Here is a 20,115-nt window from a genome sequence, read left to right as displayed (position 1 = left end):
AAAAGAATAATGAGATCACTTGGACACAGGAAGGGGAACATCACACACCAGGGCCTATTGTGGGGAGGGGGGAGGGGGAAGGGGGAGGGATAGCATTAGGAGATATATCTAATGTAAATGATGAGTTAATGGGTGCAGCTCACCAACATGGCACATGTATACATAGGTAACAAACCTGCACGTAGTGCACATGTACCCTAGAACTTAAAGTATGATAATAATAATAATAATAATAATAATAATAAAATTCAGGAAAAAATGATAAGGGCAGCCAGAGAGAAAGGCCAGGTAATCTACAAAAAGAAGCCCATCAGACTAACAGTGGAACTCCAAGCAGAAACTGTACAAGCCAGAAAAGATAGAAGGGCAGTATTCAACATTCTTATAGAAAAGAATTTCCAACCCAGAATTTTATATCCATCAAAACTAAACTTTATATGTGAAAGAGAAGTAAAATATTTTTCAGACAAGCAAATGCTGAAGGAATGCTCAAGAAATTCTTGATTTCTGCTTTACTTTAATTATTTACCTAGAAGTCATTCAGGAGCAGGTTGTTCAATTTCCATGTAATTGTGTGGTTTTAAGTGAGTTTCTTGCTTTTCAGTTCTAATTTGATTGCACTGTGGCCGGAGAGACTTTGTTATAATTTTGTTTCTTTTGCATTTGCTGAGGAGTGTTTTACTTTCAATTTTGTGATCAGTTTTAGAGTAAGTGCCACGTGGCACTTAGAAGAATGTGTACTGTGTTGGTTTTGCCTGGAGAGTTCTGTAGATATCTATCAAGTCCACTTGACCCAGAGCTGAGTTTAAGTCCTAAATAGCCTTGTTAGTTTTCTGTCTAAGTGATCTGTCTAATATTGACAGTGGATCTTAAAGTCTCCCACTATTATTTTGTGGGAATCTAAGTCTCTTTTAAGGTATCTAAGAATGCCTGTAGTCCCAGCTACTCCGGAGGCTGAGGCAGGAGAATGGCGTGAACCCGGGAGGCGGAGCTTGCAGTGAGCTGAGATTCGGCCACTGCACTCCAGCCTGGGCAACAGAGCGAGACTCCGTCTCAAAAAAAAAAAAAAGAAATTCTTTGAAACCAATGACAACAAAGAGACAACATACCAGAATATCTGGGATGCAGCTAAAGAAGTGTTAAGGGGGACATTAGTAACACTAAATACCCACATCAAAAAGCTAGAAAGATCTTAAGTTGACACCCTAACATCACAACTAAAAGAATGAGATCACCAAGAGCAAACAAACCCCAAAGCCAGCAGAAGACAAGAAATAACCAAGATCAGAGTGAAACTGAAGGAATGAGAAACACAAGAAAACTCTTCAAAAAATCAATAAATCCAGGAGCTGGTTTTTTGACAAAATTAATAAAATAGATGGACTGCTAGCTATACTAATAAAAAAGAAAATAGAGAAGAAAAAAATAGATACAATAAAAAATAATAAAGTAAATATCATCACTGACCCCCCACAGAAATACACAAAACCATCAGCAAGTACTATAAACACCTCTATGCATATAAACTGGAAAATCTAGAAAAAACAGATAAAATCCCGGACACATCTACCCTTTCAAGACTGAACCAAAAAGAAGCTGAATTCCTGAATAAACCGATAACAAGTTCTGAAATTGAGGCAGTAATAATTAGCCTATCCACCAAGGAAAGCCCAGGACCAGATGGATTTACAGCTGAATTCTACTAGAGGGACAAAGAGAAGCTGGTATTATTTCTTCTGAAGCTATTCCAAATGATAGAAAAAGAGGGACTTCTCCTTAACTCATTCTATGAGGCGGCATCATCCTGATACCAAAACCTGGCAGAGATATAACAACAACAAAACTTCAAGCCAATATTCCTGGTAAACGTCAATGCAAAAATTCTCTATAAAATACTGGCAAACCAAATCCAGCAGCACATTAAAAAGCTTATCCACCATGATGAGGTCGGCTTCATCCCTGGGAATCAAGACTGGTTCAACATACACAAATCAAAAAACTGTAATTTATCATATAAACAAACCTAAAGGAAAAAACCACATGATTATTTCAATAGATGCAGAATAGGCATTCAATCAAATTCAACATCCCTTCATGTTAAAAAAAACTCTCAATAAACTAGGTATTCATGGAACATACCTCAAAATAACAAGAGCCATTTATGACAAACCCACAGCCAATATCATACTAAAAGGGCAAAAGCTTGAAAACTGGTCAAGAAAAGAATGCCTTCTCTCAACACTCCTATTTAACATAGTTTTGGAAGTTCTGCCCAGGGAAATTAGGCAAGATAAATAAATAAAAGGTATTCAAATAGGAAGAGAGAAAGTCAAATTTTCTCTGTTTGCAGATGACATAATCCTATACTCAAAAAGGTATTCAAATAGGAAGAGAGAAAGTCAAATTTTCTCTGTTTGCAGATGACATAATCCTATACTCAGAAAGTTCCACTGTCTCAGCCCAAAAGCTTCTTTAGCTGATAAGCAACTTCAGCAGTTTCAGGATATAAAATCAATGTGCAAAAATCACAAGCATTTCAATACACCAACAATAGACAAGCAGAGAGTCAAATTATGAATGAAATCCCATTCACAATTGCTACAAAGAGAATAAAATACCTAGGAATAGGAATGCAGCTAATGTGGGAAGTGAAGGACCTCTTCAAGAAGAACTACAAACCACCACTCAAGGAAATCAGAGGACATCAACAAATGGAAAAACATTCCATGCTCATGGATAGAATCAATATCGTGAAAACGGCCAACCTGCCCAATGTTATTTATAGATTCAATGCTATTGCAACTAAACTACTGTTGACATTATTCACAGAATTAGAAAAAACTATTTAAGAATTCGTATGGAATCCCAAGAGACCCCATATAGCCAAGATAATCCCAACCAAAAAGAACAAAGTTGGAGGCATCATGATATCTGACTTCAAGCCATATTACAAGGCTGTAGTAACCAAAACAGCCAGGTACTGGTATAAAAACAGACACAGAGACCAATGGAACAGAACAGAGAACTCAGAAATGAGACTGCATGTCTACAACCATCTGATCTTTAAGAAAAAAAAAAAAAAACTAACAAAAACAAACAACACGGAAAGGATTCCTTATTTAATACATGGTGCTGGGGACCAGGTGTGGTGGATCATCTGAGGTCAGGAGTTCAAGACCAGCCTGACCAATATGGTAAAACCCCATCTCTACTGAAAATACAAAAATTAGCTGAGAGCTGGGCGTGGTGGCTCACGCCTGTAATCCCAGCATTTTGGGAGACTGAGGTGAGTGGATTACCTGAAGTCAGGAGTTCAAGACCAGCCTGCCCAACATGGTGAAACCTTGTCTCTACTAAACATACAAAAATTAGCTAAACGACATGGCAGGCACCTGTAATCCCAGCTATTCATGATGCTAAGGCAGGAGAATCTCTAGAACCTGGGAGGCGGAGGTTGTAGTGAGCCCAGATTGCCCCATTGCACTCCAGCCTGGGGGACAGAGTGAGACTCGATCTCAAAAAAAAAAAATTAGCCAGGTGTGGTGGCATGTACCAAGTCCCAGCTACTTGGGAGACTGAGGGAGGAGAATTGCTTGAACCCAGGTGGCAGAGGTTGCAGTGAGCCAAGCTTCCACCAATGTACTCCAGCCTGGGTAACAGAGTGACCCTCCATCTCAAAATAAATAAATAAATAATAAATAAATAAATAAATAATAAATGGTGTTGGGAAAACTGGCTAACCATATGCAAAAAATTGAAACTGGACCCCTTCCTTACAGCTATACAAAAATTAACTCAGGATGGATTAAAGACTTAAATGTGAAACCCAGAACTGTAAAAACCCTAGAAGAAAACCTAGGCAATACTATTTAGGACATCGGCACATGCAAAGATTTTATGATGAAAATGTCAAAAGCAATGGCAACAAAAGCAAAAATTGACAAATGGGATCTAATTAAACTAAAGAGCTTCTGAACAGCAAAAGAAACTATCATTAGAGTGAACAGGCAACCTAAAAAATGGGAATAAACTTTTGCAATATATCCATCTGACAAAAGTTAATATCCACAGTCTACAAGGAGCTTAAACTAATTAACAAGAATAGAATGAACAACCCCATTAAAAAGTGGGCAAAGAACATGAACAGAAACTTCTCAAAAGAAGACATTCAGGTGGCCAACAAACAAACAAAAGCTCAACTTCAGTGATAATTAGAGAAACGCAAATCAAAACCAAAATGGGATACCATTTCATGGCAGTCAGAGTGGTGTTTATTAAAGTGCCAAAAAAACAACACATGCTGGGGAGGGTGTGAAGAAATAAAAATGCTTTTTCACTGTTGGTGGAGATGTAAATTAGTTTAACCATTGTGGAAGACGGTATGGTGATTCCTCAAATCCCTAGAACCAGAAATACCATTTGACCCAGCAATCACATTACTGGGTATATACCCAAAAGGATATGAATCATTCTATTTTAAAGATTCATGGGTGTGTATGTTCACCACAGCACTATGCACAATAGCAAAGTCATGGAATTGACCCACAAGAGCATCAATGATAGGCTGGATAAAGAAAATGTGGTACATATGCACCATGAAATGCTATGCAGCCATAAAAATGAGTAAGATCATGTACTTTGCAAAGACAGGGATGGAGCTGGAAGCCATTATCCTCAGCAAACTAACACTGGAACAGAAAACCAAACACCACATGTTTTCACTTATAAGTGGGAGCTGAACAATAAGAACACATGGACACATAGAGGTGAACAACACACACTGGGGCCTGTTGTGTGCGGGGAAGGTGAGAATCAGGATAAATAGCTACTGCATGTAGGGCTTAATATATAGGTGATGAGTTGATAGGCGCACCAAACCACCATGGCACAAGTTTACCTATGTAACAAACCTGCACGCTCTGCGCATGTATCCTAGAACATTAAACAAAATAAAAATTTTTAAAAACCAGTAGCAATGAAACTGGTAATAGTTACTTCATATCTTTAAGCAATCCTTTTCAATATAAATTAATTAAACTACTAAAAAAATGTAATTCCAGGACTTTGCGAGGCCGGGGATGCTGATCACCTTAACCCAAGAGTTTGAGACCAACCTGGACAACATGGCAAAACCCTGCTCTACAAAAAAAAATTATATGTATATAATTTTGGGCATGATGGTACATATTTGCAACCCAGCTACTTGAGAAGCTGAAATTATATTTGAGTTTGGGAGGTTGAGGTTGCAGTGAACTGTGATTATGCCACTGCAAACCAGCCTCATGGACAGAGTGATATTCTATCTCAAAAATAAATAAATTCATAAAAAATATATAAGATGCCTGAGTGGCTGAAGTAAAAATGCATACAATATGCTGTCTATAAGAGACTCATTTTAGCGTTGAGCCAAATAGGTTGAAAGTAACAGAATGGAAAGAACCCATATTCCATGCTAGTAGTAACCACAATTGGTTGAGGTGGTAATAACTATATTGGATATAATATACTTTAAGTCAGGTAGTAGAATAAGACAAACACAATATTATATAATGGTCAAATGGGTTGATTGATCAGAAATCTATAACTGTCATATCTATTTACATGTATATGTATATGTGACATCAGGGCCCTAAAATACATAAAGCAAATTTTGACAAAGGTGAAGTAAGAAATACATAGGCATGTAATTGTAGACACGAAGACCCTGTTTGCAATAACAAATCAAATATTTAGATAAAAGATCAATAATTGAACAGAAAACAGACAATATTATATACTGTATTAACTATTTTGCATATCGAGGAACATCTGGGAGTGGATAACTCATGAAGAAAAAAGGTTTATTTGGCTCAAAGTTCCACAGACTGTACAAGAAGGGTGTGAAAGCATCTGCTTCTGGTGAGGGTCTCAGGAAACTTACAATCATGGTGGAAGGCAAAGAGTAATTGGACATATTACAGGGTAAGAGACAGAGCAAGTATGAGGTGAAGAAACCAGTTTCTTTCAATGAACCAGCTCTCATTTGAATTAATGAATAGTAAACTTTCTGATTACCAAAAGGATGGTGCCAAGGCATTTGTGAGGAATTTGCCCCATGACACAAACACCTCCTATCAGTTTCCACATCCAACATTGAGGATTACGTTGCAGCATGAGGTTTGCAGAACATAGACATCCAAACCATACCATAGACCAACTAGGCTTAACAGACATGTACAATACTTTCCAGTTAAAAGCAAAATTATACACAATTTTTTTTTTTTTTTTTTGAGATGGAGTCTCGCTCTGTCACCCAGGCTGGAGTGCAGTGGCCGGATCTCAGCTCACTGCAAGCTCCGCCTCCCGGCTTTACGCCCTTCTCCTGCCTCAGCCTCCCGAGTAGCTGGAACTACAGGCGCCTGCCACCTCGCCCGGCTAGTTTTTTGTATTTTTTAGTAGAGACGGGGTTTCACCGTGTTAGCCAGGACGGTCTCGATCTCCTGACCTAGTGATCCGCCCGTCTCGGCCTCCCTAAGTGCTGGGATTACAGGCTTGAGCCACCGCGCCCGGCCACAATATTCTTATTTGCACCTGATTTATTCTGTTAGAACACAAAACAAGTCTTATTAAAGAATACCAGCTGGGTATAGTGGCTGATACGTATAATTTCAACAATTTGGAAGACAAAAGTGAGAGGATCACTTGTGACCACAAGTGTAAGTCCAGCGTCAGTAACATAGTGAGACTCTGTCACTAAAAATAATTTAAAAAATTAGCCAGGCATGGTAGTGCATCTCTGTAGTCTCAGCTACTCACCAGGCTGAGGCGAAAAGAATACTTGAGTCAAGGAGACTGAGGCTGCAGTGACCCAAAACTATACCACTATACTTTAGCATGGGTGACAGAGTAAGATCCTGTCTCAAAACAACAAAAATAAATAAATTTTAAAAGACCAAAATCATACACTGTATGTTATCTGACCAAAACTGAATGAAATTAGGAATTAAAAGCAAAACTGGCAAATTCAAGGATACATAAAAATAAAACACACAGGCCCAGTGCAGTGGCTTACGCCTGTAATACTAACATTTTGGGAGGCTGCAGCAGAAGCATCACTTGAGCCTAGGAATTCAAAACTACCATGGGCGATATAGGAAAACCCTGTCTCTTAAAAAAAATACAATGAAATAAAAATAAAACCACTTTTCAACATATTCTTGCTCAAGGGTCAAAAATTTAATTTTGTTAAGATGTCAGCAAAACCTACAGTGAACAAATTCAATATAATCCCTATAAGAATCCCAATAGCACAGTTTTATTACAGAAATAATGTTGAAAATTTTTAAATTTGATTATAAAATATAACTAGCCAAATACCCATGAAAAAACACAAAGAAGCATTATACTTCCTGATTTCAAAAAACATATTAAGGTACAATAATGAAAACAGTATGGTATTGACACAAAGGCAGATAACACACACTGATAAAATAAAATTGGATCATTTCTTTGAACCATATACAAAAAATATTTTCAATAAAATACTTAGACATAAAAAAATCTAACAAACCTGTTAGAACAAAACAAAAAAACCATGACATGGATTTTGGCACCATTTTCTTAGATACAACATCAAATGCACAAGCAACAAAAAGAAGAACAGAAAAGCTTAACCACACTATACTTGCAACTTTATGCACATTAAAAAAAAATTCTATAGAGTAAAAATGCCTGCTAGAAAATAGGTGAAAATACTTGCAAATTAAATGTGATACAGAAGTTAATATTCAGACTACATAAACAACTCTTAAAACTGAACAATAAAGTTGAATAACTTGATTTAGAAAAGTACAAATAATTGAACTAAACTTTTATCAAAAAAGACATACAGTAGGGCATGGTGGCTCATGCCTGTAATCCCAGCACTTTGGGAGGCCAAGGCGGGTGGATTACTTAAGGTCAGGAGTTCGAGACCAGCCTGGCCAACATGGTGAAACCCCATATCTACTAAAAATACATAAGTTAACCTGGTGTGGTGGCAGGCTCCTGTAGTCGCAGCTACTCGGGAGGCTAAGGCATGAATATAACTTGAACCCAGGAGGCAGAGGTTGCAGTGAGCCAAGATTCTGCCACTGCATTCCAGCCTGGGTGACAGAGTGAGATCCTGCCTCAAAAAAAGAAAAAAAAAAAAGAAAAGGTGGCTCATGCCTGTAATCCCAGCACTTTGGGAGGCCGAGGTGGGCAGATCACGAGGTCAGGAGATCGAGACCATCCTCGCTAACATGGTGAAACTCCGTCTCTACTAAAAACACAAAAAAATTAGCCGGGCATGGTGGCGGGTGCCTGTAGTCCCAGCTACTTGGGAGGCTGAGGCAGTAGAATGGTGTGAACCCAGGAGGCAGAGCTTGAAGTGAGCCAAGATCGCACCACTGCACTCCAGCCTGGGCGACGCAGCAAGACTCCATCTCAAAAATAAATAAATAAATAAATAAATAAATAAATAAAATAAAAATATATACAAATGGAAGAAAGCATTTGAAATGATATGCAATATTAATAATTTGTAGGGAAACACATACAAATAAAAAATGAAATCATCTCACACTCATTACAATGGCCACTATAAATTTTTTTAAAACAACAAATCTGTTGATAATGCAATGAAAATGAAACCTCTCTTGATTGTTGGTAGAAAACAAGAATGCATTAATTTAAAAATGTTATGTTTCTCAAATAATTAAAAATGGAATTATCATGAAATACAGCAATCCAATTTATGAATCTATATCCAAACTATACAACACAAGACCTAAAAGACATATTTGAACATCCATGTCTGTTGTACCAGTATTCAAAAAAGCCAAAAGACTGAAGCAACCCAGATTTCTCCTTGATTTATAAACACATCGAAAGTCTAACTTATACATAAAATGCCTGTAATCCCAGCTACTCAGGAATCTGAGGCAGGAGAACTGCTGGAACCAGGGAGAAGGAGGTTGCAGTGAGCCAAGATCACGCCACTACAGTTCAGGCTGGACAACATAGAGTGAAACTCTATCTATACACCAAGAACAGATGAACAGAGAGCCAGGTCATGAGTGAACTCCCATTCGCAATTATTACAAAGGGAATAAAATGCCTAGGAATCTAACTTACAGGGGATGTCGGGGACCTCTTCAGGGAGGGCTACAACCTATTGTTCAACGATGTGGAAGAGGACACAGGCAAGTGGGGGAAGTTACATGCTCATGCATGGGAGGAGTCGGTGTCGTGGAGGTGGCCATGCTGTCCAGGGTAGTTTGTAGGTTCAACACTGTCCCCATCGTGCTGCTGTTGATTTTCTTTGCAGAATTGGAAAAAAACTACTTTAAATTTCTTTTTTTTTTTTTTTTTTTTGAGACGGAGTCTCACGCTGTGTGACCCAGGCTGGAGTGCAGTGGCGCGATCTCGGCTCACTGCAAGCTCCGCCTCCCAGGTTCACGCCATTCTCCTGCCTCAGCCTCCAAGTAGCTGGGACTACAGAAAAAAACTACTTTAAATTTCATATGGAACCAAAGAAGAGCCCACATAACCAAGACAATCCTAAGCCAAAAGAACAAAGCTGGAGGCATCACGTTACCTGACTTCAAACTGTACTACAAGGCTACAGTAACAAAAACAGCATGGTACTGGTACCAAAACAGATATATAGACCAATGGAACAGAATAGAGGCCTCAGAAATAACACCACATATCTACAGCCATCAGATCTTTGACAAACCTGACAAAAATAAGCAATGGGGAAAGGATTCCCAATTTAATAAATGGTGCTAGGAAAACTGGCTAGCCATATGTAGAAAGCTGAAACTGGATCCTTCCTTACACCTTACACAAAAATTAACTCATGATGGATTAAAGACTTAAATGTTAGACCTAAAACCATAAAAACCCTAGAAGAAAACCTAGGCTATGCCATTCAGGACATAGGTATGGGCAAAGACTTCATGACTGAAAACACCAAAATAATAGCAACAAAAGCCAAAATAGACAAATGGGATTAATTAAACTAAAGAGCTTCTACACAGCAAAAGAAACTATCAGCAGAGCGAACAGGAAACCTACAGAATTGGAGAAAATTTTTGCAATCTATCCAAAGGCTAATATCCAGGATCTACAATGAACTTAAATTTACAAGAAAAAAACAAACCACCCCATCAAAAAGTGGGCAAAGGATATGAACAGACACTTCTCAAAAGAAGACATTTATGCAGCCAACAGATACATGAAAAAATGCTCATCATCACTAGTCATCAGAGAAATGCAAATCAAAACCACAATGAGATACCATCTCATGACAGTTAGAATGGCAATCATTAAAAAGTCAGGAAACAACAAATGCTGGAGGGGATGTGGAGAAATAGGAACGCTTTTACACTGTTGGTGGGAGTGTAAACTAGTTCAACCACGGTGGAAGACAGTGTGGCAATTCCTAAAGGATCTAGAACTAGAAATACCATTTGACCCAGCAATCCCACTACTGGGTATATACCCAAAGGATTATAAATCATGCTGCTACAAAGACACATGCACATGTATATTTATTGAGGCACTATTCACAATAGCAAAGACTTGGAACCAACCCAAATGTCCATCAACAATAGACTTGATAAAGAAAATGTGGCACATATACACCATGGAATGCCATGCAGCCATAAAAAAGGATGAGTTCATGGGACCTGGATGAAACTGGAAACCATCATTCTCAGCAAACTATCACAAGGATAGAAAACTGAACACCACATGTTCTCACTCATAAGTGGGAGCTGAACAATGAGAACACATGGACACAGGGAGGGCAACATTGCACACCAGGGCCTATTGGGGGGGGGGGGGGTGGGGGGAAGGATAGTGTTAGGAGAAATATCCAATGTAAACGACAAGTTGATGGGTGCAACAAGTCACCATGGCACATGTATACCTATGTAACAAACCTGCACATTGTGCACATGTACCCTAGAACTTAAAGTATAGTATAATAAAATAAATAAATAAATAAATAAATAAATATGGAGTGTCTACCAATTATCTAATTTACTTCAGGCATAACATGTAAATTCTAGCATATTGTCCTACATGTCTGAATCTAAAATTACAGATGTTTGAAATGAAAAATAGAAAGTAAAAATGTATAAGTTGTCATTGTATAATTTTTCATTTATAACTGATGTTATAAAGAGTAACATCAGTAAGATAAATAAATGAAAGATGCAGTATTTGCTTATCCCCACCCACAGCAAAAGAATTTGTCAGTCATCCCTTACCTGCCTTTATGAGAACTACGCATCACGACTCACACTTCTAATGACAGCTACCTGGCTATTGAGGTTGGAGAATTGTTTCAGGCCAGGATTTCAAGACTGGCCTGAGTTATGTAGCAAGACCCCTTCTTCAAAATAAGTGCTTTTAAGAGAGCTATGAGGGCCGGGCGCGGTGGCTCAAGCCTGTAATCCCAGCACTTTGGGAGGCCGAGATGGGCGGATCACAAGGTCAGGAGATCGAGACCATCCTGGCTAACCCGGTGAAACCCCGTCTCTACTAAAAAATACAAAAAACTAGCCGGGCGAGGTGGCGGGCGCCTGTAGTCCCAGCTACTCGGGAGGCTGAGGCAGGAGAATGGCGTGAACCCGGGAGGCGGAGCTTGCAGTGAGCTGAGATCCGGCCACTGCACTCCAGCCTGGGCGGCAGAGCTAGACTCTGTCTCAAAAAAAAAAAAAAAAAAAAAAAAGAGAGCTATGAGATCCAGGTGGGGAAGTTGTGAAACTCTGCTAAAGCCCAAGATTGAGGAGTGTTCCTTTTCAGAGGGCAGGTCTTCATTCAAGTGGGAAACTACAGGACCCCCGTTCTTGGTTACAGACCAAGAAATGGCCCACCCAACTTGGTCCCACTGAGAATTCTGAAATTACTCTGTAACCATCCCAAACTCCTCCCACTCACAGTCTGGGAGAGGTCCTGACCTGCCAGACACCTAGAGGAAGACACCCATTTGTAGAAATGCAGGCAGGTCTGCAAACCTTGGCCTTTACTATGGCCCCTGAAATAGTTCAATGACTCAGTTCCAACTCCATAAGCCACAGTTCATGACCAGTTTTTCCTACATAGAAACCCACAGTGACCTGTGAAAATCCTCTCTGGTACTCAGTGAAAGCCATACTCATTTACACCCTGATATAAGGACCATTATGTATGCAGCCGACTGTAGACACTTATCCTAGAGTCTGCTCTACAGATCAAAGTCCTGAAAAATATTCAATCTTTCCAAAACTAAAATGGGAATTTCAATTGCTCAAGCCTCTTATAACAAGCCAGCTAAAGGTTGCCGAGACCAGCTCGATCAGGGAGACCCTAACTCAGTGGCGCTAGAGGAATTAAAGACACACACACAAATATTGAGGTATAAAGTGGAGAATCAGGGGTCTCACAGCCTTCAGAGCTGAGACCCCCAAACAGAGATTTACCCACATATTTATTAACAGCAAACCAGCCATTAGCATTGTCCGAGTTCATCTCCAGCTCCAGAAGAGCCTGGGAGATGCCTTACTCCAACTCGTCTGGCTTTTCGCCACTGGGCTTCATGATCTTGGCGCTTGATCTGAACATGGCCTTCTCCTGGGAGAACTTGCTGAGCGCCGGCTTAGGTTCTACAGATACTAAATTAACTAAAAGTATCCTTTAAGGGAAATGAAGGGATGGGCCCAATTAAATGAATAGTTTGGGCTAGTTCATCGCAGCAGGAACATGCCCTTAAGACACAGTTTGCTCATGCTATTGTTTGTGGTTTAAGAATGCCTTTAAGTGGTTTTCCACCCTGGGTGGGCCAGGTGTTCCTTGTCCTCATTTCCGTAAACCCACAACCTTCCAGCTTGGGCGTTACGGCCATTATGTACATATCGCAGTGCTGCAGAGATTTTACTTATGGCCAGTTTTGGGGCCAGTTTATGGCCAGATTTTAGGGGGCTTGCTCCCAACAAAAGGTAGACCCTACTGCAGACCCAGCAGCCTTGTGACCAAGCTATAACTCGTCCACTACAAACTCAGAGAGCATTCTACCACTCTGAGGACCCAACAAAAGAAGATATTTACCTCCTGGAACCAGTTTATAAAAGCTTGAGGAGTTGATTCTTCAAATTCACAGAAACCAATACAAAACTGTATTGTGTCCATTGTCAATGCTTCTGTTTTAACATTAGAACTAGAACTGTGCAGCAGAAGAATTAGTTAAAAGCATTTTTAAAAAGCCATTGAGCCTGGGCATGGTGGCTCACGCCAGTAATCCCAACACTTTGGGAGGCCAAGACAGGTGGATCACCTGAGGTCAGGAGTTTGAGACCAGCCTGGCCAACATGGTAAAACCACATCTCTACTAAAAATACAAAATTAGCCGGGTGTGGTGGCATGCACCTGTAATCCCAGCTACTTGGGAGGCTGAGGCAGGAGAATTCCTTAGAATCAGGGAGGTGGAGGTTGCAGTGAGCTGAGATCACACCACTGCACTCCAGCCTGGGTGACAGAGCGAGACTCTGTCATTTAAAAAAAAAAAAATTGAAACTGAAAACAAGCAAAAAGTTGCTGTTTGTGGATATGATCTTATACTAAAAAAACAAAAACAGTACATTAAAATTTGTCTAAACTGCCAGGTGCAGCGACTCATGCCAGTAATCCCAGCACTTTGGGAGGCCAAGGTGGGTGGATCATTTGAGGTCAAGAGTTTGAGACCAACCTGGCCAACGTGGTGAAACCCCATCTCTACTGAAAATACAAAAACTAGCTGGGTGTGGTGGTGCACACCTGTAATCCCAGCTACTTGGGAGGCTGAGATGAGAGAATCACTTGAGCCCAGGGTGAGGGGCAGGGCAGAGGTTGCAGTAAGCTGAGATCACACCACTGCATGATAGAGTGAGACTCTGTCCCAAAAATATGCAACTTGTCTAAACTAATACAGTCAATAAATTAGCAATTATAAAATTAACAAACAAGTTATGATTCCATACACTTAAACTATCTAATATAACAGAAAAAATCTTATGTATAATAGCATTAAAATAATAAATTTCTGAGAACAAATTTAAGCAAGGAGGTAAAAAATCTGTGCAATTAAACATAGAAAATATCAATGAAAGAAACTAGGGAAAACACAAATAAATTTTAAAATATTTTATGTCTATTAATCAAAAGAATAAATATTGTTAAAGTGCCATATTATCTAAAGTAATCTATGGATTTAATAAACTTCCTATCAACATTCCAGTGGCATTTTTTCACAGTAATGGAAAATATAATTTTAAAATTTACAAAAACTGCAATCACCTTTGGATAGCCAAAGCAATATTGAGGAAAAAGAACAAAGCAGAGGAACATCATACGTTAAGACGACAGTAATAAAAACAGTATGGGTCGGGCGCAGTGGCTCAAGCCTGTAATCCCAGCACTTTGGGAGGCCGAGACGGGCAGATCACGAGGTCAGGAGACTGAGACCATCCTGGCTAACATGGTGAAACCCCGTCTCTACTAAAAAGAATACAAAAAACTAGCCGGGCGAGGTGGCGGGCGCCTGTAGTCCCAGCTACTCGGGAGGCTGAGGCAGGAGAATGGCGTGAACCCGGGAGGCGGAGCTTGCAGTGAGCCCAGATCGCGCCACTGCACTCCAGCCTGGGCGACAGAGCCAGACTCCATCTCAAAAAAAAAAAAAGGTGTGTGAGTTTGTTGTTTTCATTCTTCCATACTCCTAGCGTACTTGCCAAGTTAGGTCCGGTGAGCGGCTGGAAAGGGATGTTGGGAGCAAACTGAGTGGCTCCCTGTGTTCTATTTTCCCATTGGAGAAAAAAACGTTTTGTATCCACTAGGAACCATTCAAGAGAGTGATTGAAATAGGGGATAAGAAGGCATTCATTAGTGGTGGGGATGCTGCTGCAGGTGGTCCAGGGGTGAATAGTTATGCAGGGAGTATGTTTGCCGTTACAAAACCTGGACTGTTTGTTAAGCAGGGAGGAGCTGATGATTTTGGGGGTCCCTGAGTAGCCGACAAGCCATCTGAATGGAGCTGTTTGGGTGACTCGGAAGTTACTATGATCAGTTGGGGCTTGAAGCTGTAGGGTGTAATCACACTGATGGGATAGTAGGTGACTCATTTTGTGAGGAGAATTTCAGATCCTCAACAAGGCCATGGGCAAGAAAGTAGGCCATGGGAGGTGAGTTTCTTGTGTTAGTTTCCTTAAGTGCCTCTTGAGTGTTTCATCTGCCTTCTCAACCTTCCCTGAGGATTGTGGCCTCCAGGCACAGTGAAGGTGATATTGTATCCGTTGCACCCTGGAAATTCCCTGAATTATCGTGGCTTTAAAAACTGGACCATTGTCTCTTTGCTAGTTTTAGGGAAGTCCAAATCTAGGAATTATTTCATGAATTAGGACTCTAACCACTTCCTGAGCCTTCTCTGTCTTGCAGGGGAAGGCTTCTATCCAATTTGCGAAAGGTATCAACACAGACCAAGTATTGAAATCCCCTTGACTTAGGCATATGGGTGAATTCTTTTTTTTTTTTTTCCAAGCCAAACTGTATCCAGCTTTATTAAAGATACTTTCCATAAACAATCATGGTATTTCAGGCAGGACATGGGCAGACAATCGTTAACAGTATACAACAACTTTCAAACTCCCTTCTTCAATGGACTACCAAAAATCAGAAAGCCACTATAAAACCCAATGAAGTCTTCATCTGATGCTCTGAACAGGGAAAGTTTAGAGTGAGGGTTGACATTTCACATTTAGCATGTTGTTTAACAACTTTTCACAAGCCGACCCTGACTTTCAGGAAGTGAAATGAAAATGGCAGAATTTATCTGAAGATCCGCAATCTAGAAATGGAACCAATGCTGTTTTGACAGGTGCCATCTCAGTGGCATCACTGGAAAGTCCAGATTGCCTGACACACTGGTAACCAATGACTGCGGGTCAGGTCCCAACAGATGTCTGGGCTTAAGGGAGTTAAGTCTATGCTGAAAGATGGAAAGGGAGAAGAGGACATAAAAACAAATTTGTTTTTCCATACCACAAGGCATTTGTGCCGTGGTGGCCATGTGTGTCAAAGTCAGGGAATCCCTCCTCCTGGGAACCAAGAGGAAGCCTCTCAAAACTAGAAGCGAAGGTGTTTTCCCCACATCAATCCAGCTTTGGAGACATTCTATTAGTGACATATGCCCTTTCCCCCAAAAACAACAATGAAGTGTTCTGTGTGCTAACCACATAGCTTTAAAAAAAAAAAAAAAAAAGTAAAACAAAATTCTGCATTTTTATAAAACTTGCTAAAAAATAGTATTTCAAACTGTACAGTCACCAGAAGTACACAGTTATCAAAAATGCACACACTTCACTTGGCATCTCCAGCACCTTCAGCTTTCTGTGCCTGGTCTGTTTTGGCATCTCCGTTTTCTGCAGGGTTATTCCCCTCCTTGCCAGCATCAGCTTTTCCCTTTTTCCCTTTGGGTACCATCTCTCCCTTCTTTGCAGGGGCCTTTTTAGGCTTGGGCTCTGGCTTTGGAGGAGCAGGTTTAGCAGACAACCTCGCGGATCTTCTCTGTGGTTCGTCCTTCACCTTGGCTTTATCTCCTTTAGCATCCCCTTCAGCCTTTCTCTTGGGCATGGTGGCGACGGCGGCGGGATGTAGGTGCTGGACGCGGGATGCAGCGCGCGTGGGCTTTGGTTGGTCCGGGGGTCGTTCTCGCCTCTTCTTCTTCCGGCATATGGGTGAACTCTAACTGCCAGTCCTCTCTGGAATAGTGCCCTATTATTTGTTCCCCCAGAGGGGCCTTACGATGGACCAAGGGATTATTCCTTTGACACACCGCATAGGCTTTAACTACTTGTTGGACGGTCCGAAGGAGATCTGGCTCTGTAAATAGGGATTTGGCCATTTGATGAGTATTCTTAATACCCATATGAAAAGTTTGGTGGAGGGTCTTACGTATTTTCTAGTGGCTGACTTTGGATATGAGTACCTTTCTGTCTTCTGTCGTTAACCACCCCCAGGGGAGAAAACTCTGCCCCCGTGAAAGTCCCCATTCTGTTTCTGTAGGGAATACTGGAGCTTAATCTCGTGGAGAGGATTGTTCCATACCAGGGGTCCTTCCATAGGTATTGCTAATAGGAGGTTCCACCTGGCAGCAATTTTGGCCTCATGGTCTGTCCGATGGTTTCCTTCTGCCTTTTCTCCTTCACCTTTTGATTGCTTCGGCAGTGTTAGACTGCCACCTCCTTGGGTTTTTGCACTGCGTGCAATAACTCCATGATTTCCTTGTGGTATTTAATGGGGGTTCCCCCAGAGGTTAGGAGCTCCCTTTCTTTCCCCCAGAGGTTAACCTCCCCAGAGGTTAGGAACTCCCTTGCAGCATGGGTATGTAGGATTAGATAAGCACAGTTTCTATATGTATACACATTTATTCTTTTTTCCTTTCCCAGTTCTAAGGCTTGGGTAAGTACCACTAGTTCTGCTAACTGAGCACTAGTCCATGGGGGACGAGGCTTACTTTCAAGTACTGTTACATCACTAACTGTGGCATAACCTGCCCTTTGTATCTCATTCTCCACAAGTGAACTCCTATCAGTATATAGGTTAAGGTCAGGATTAGCTAAGGGGACGTCTAAGAGATCCTCTCGGGCAGCATAAGTCTGGGCTACAATTTGTTGGTAGTCATGCTAGATTAGTTCCCCATCATCTGGGAAAAAAGTGGCAGGGTTGAGGGCCACATACGTGTGTATCCGAAGCACCAGTCCCTCAAGGAGTAGCACCTAGTATCTAAGCAGACAGTTGTCTGATAGCCATAAACTTCCTTTGACACCTAGTATGCCATTTACATCATAAGTAGTCCAGACAGTGAGATCCTTTCTTTGTATTATTTTGAGAGCCTCTGACACTAAGATGGCCACCCTGCAACTACCCATAAACTGTGAGGCCAGCCTTTTGCTACCACATCAATTTTCTTACTGAGGTATGCCACTGGTTGTGGGATTTTCCCACAAGTCTGAATAAAGACTCCAAGAGCTATTCCTGCTCTCTCTTTGATATATAGAGAGAAGTTTTGTCCTGTGGGAAGGCTTAAATCTGGAGCTTGTACTAGGGGCTGCTTTAAGGTTTCAAAGTCTGTTTCTGCCTCTGGATTCCATTATACTAGATGAGTATTTGCCCTCTGGATCTCCTTGATTAGAGTATAGAATGGCCTGGCCATCTCACTGTATCTGGGGATCCATAGCCAACAAAAGCCAGTGATCCCAAGGAACCCCTGCAACTGTTTTAATGTCTTAGGGTGAGGGTAAGCCAGTACAGGCTGTATTCATTCCTTGCTGAGGGCCCTGGTTTCTCTGGCTAAGATTAGGCCTAGATATTTGACTTATTGTAGACAGAGCTGAGTCTTCAATTTAGATGCCTTGTACCCTTGATTAGCCAGAAAGTTCAAGAGATCTAGAGTAGCCTGCTGGCATAAGGCTTCTGAACTGGTAGCCAAAAGTAAATTATCCACATACTGAAGGACCAGAGTGTCTGGACTTGAGAAGTTGCCTAGATCTTGGACCAGTACCTGACCAAACAGATGAGGGCTATCCCTAAACCCTTGGGGCAAAACTGTCCATGTAAGTTGGTACATGTGGTCTGTGGGATCCTCAAAGGCAAAGAGAAACTGGGAGTCAGAGTGCAGGGAAATGCAGAAGAAGGCACCCTTGAGGTCCAGAACAGTGAACCATTTTGCTTCCTCTGGTATTTCAGAGAGCAGGGTATAGGGGTTAGTTATAGCTGGATATAGAGGAATTACTGCCTCATTGATGAGTCTAAGATCTTGCACTAGTCTCCACTGACCTTTCAGTTTTTGTACTCCTAGAATTGGGGTGTTGCAGGGACTGCTGCATTTTCTTAGTAAGTCTTGAGCTTTTAAATGTCTAACAATATCGTGTAATCCTTCATGAGCTTCAGGCCTTAAGAGATATTGCCTTTGATAAAGAAAAGTAGTGGAGTCTTTTATCCTGATTTGAACCGGGCAGACATTTTTTGCCCTTACGAATTGTCCTTCCAATGCCCAGACTTCAGGGTTGATTCCCTCCTCAAGTAGGGGACAACAAATGGGTAACTTGTTCCCAATATTCATATAGATAATAGCTCCAGCTTTGGCTAATATATCCCTCCCTAATAAGGGTGTGGGACTTTCAGGCATAACAAGAAAGGCATGTAAAAAGAGCAAAGTTTCCCAATTACAACTGAGGAGGTGGGAGAAATACCTGGTTACAGGCTGTCCCAGGATTCCTCGGAAGGTAACAAACCTTGAGGACAGCCATACAGGGCAGGAGATTAACACTGAGAAGGCCGCACCAGTGTTCAGGAGGAAGTCAATTTCCTGGCCCCCAGTGGTTAAACTTACCCGCTGCTCAATGAGGGTGATGACATGAGCTGCCGCTTGCCCCAGGCACCCTCAGTCCTGTTGTTGGATCATCTGGTGGGGGCTTCTGACCCAGAGAACCTTCATCCTCTGGGGCAGTGTGCCTTCCAGTGATTGCCTTGGCATAGTGGACATGGGTGAGGGGCTGGCTTGTTTCTCATTGGACAATCTTTTCTAAAGTGTCCTTGCAAACCACACTGATATCAAGCCCTACCAGATGATTGGCCTGCTCCATTTTCTGTCCTCTCTGAACCACCAAAGTTTGTTTGTCTGAGGGCCATGACTAAGACTGTGGCCTTTCTCTTATCTCACTTTTCCTTTCAGCCTGTTCCTTTTGGTCCCTATTATAGAACATCAAGGTTTCCAGGTTTAATAATGCCTCCAAATATTGTTCAGGGCCCAGGGCTGGCTTTTGGAGCTTTCTCCTGATATCTGTGGCTGATTGGGTAATAAACTTGTCTTTAAGGATCAATTGACCCTCGAGGGAGTTGAGTGACAGGGAACTATATTTTTGTAAGGTCTCCCACAGCCACTCAAGGAAGGCACAAGGATTTTCTTCCTTTCCCTGAGTTATGGTGGACATCATTGAGTAATTCATGGGCTCTTTCATTCTCTTTAGTCCTTCTAGAACACAGGTCAACAGATGTTTATGACTCCAGTCCCCATGATCTGAGTCAAGGTCCCAG

General features: G+C 41.2%; 2 pseudogenes across 2 annotated transcripts; both read right to left on the bottom strand.

Annotated features, from left to right (window-relative positions):
• Window positions 1–20,115, bottom strand: part of LOC112611883 — a 272,327-nt pseudogene that overhangs the window by 176,824 nt on the left and 75,388 nt on the right.
• LOC112612843 lies at window positions 7,959–16,729 on the bottom strand (annotated as a pseudogene). Of its 2 annotated transcripts, XR_003116895.1 has the most exons (2): window positions 15,957–16,729; window positions 7,959–7,986 (listed from the first exon to the last, which is right to left on the bottom strand). The product of XR_003116895.1 is annotated as a non-histone chromosomal protein HMG-17 pseudogene, transcript variant X2 (transcript). The 2 variants fall into 2 exon arrangements; XR_003116894.1 differs by lacking the exon at window positions 7,959–7,986 and having other exon boundaries at window positions 15,541–16,729.

The sequence above is a fragment of the Theropithecus gelada genome, chromosome 19, assembly GCF_003255815.1.
Source record: "Theropithecus gelada isolate Dixy chromosome 19, Tgel_1.0, whole genome shotgun sequence".
NCBI classification, from domain to species: domain Eukaryota; kingdom Metazoa; phylum Chordata; class Mammalia; order Primates; family Cercopithecidae; genus Theropithecus; species Theropithecus gelada.
This window is presented reverse-complemented; position numbering and strand designations above follow the sequence as displayed.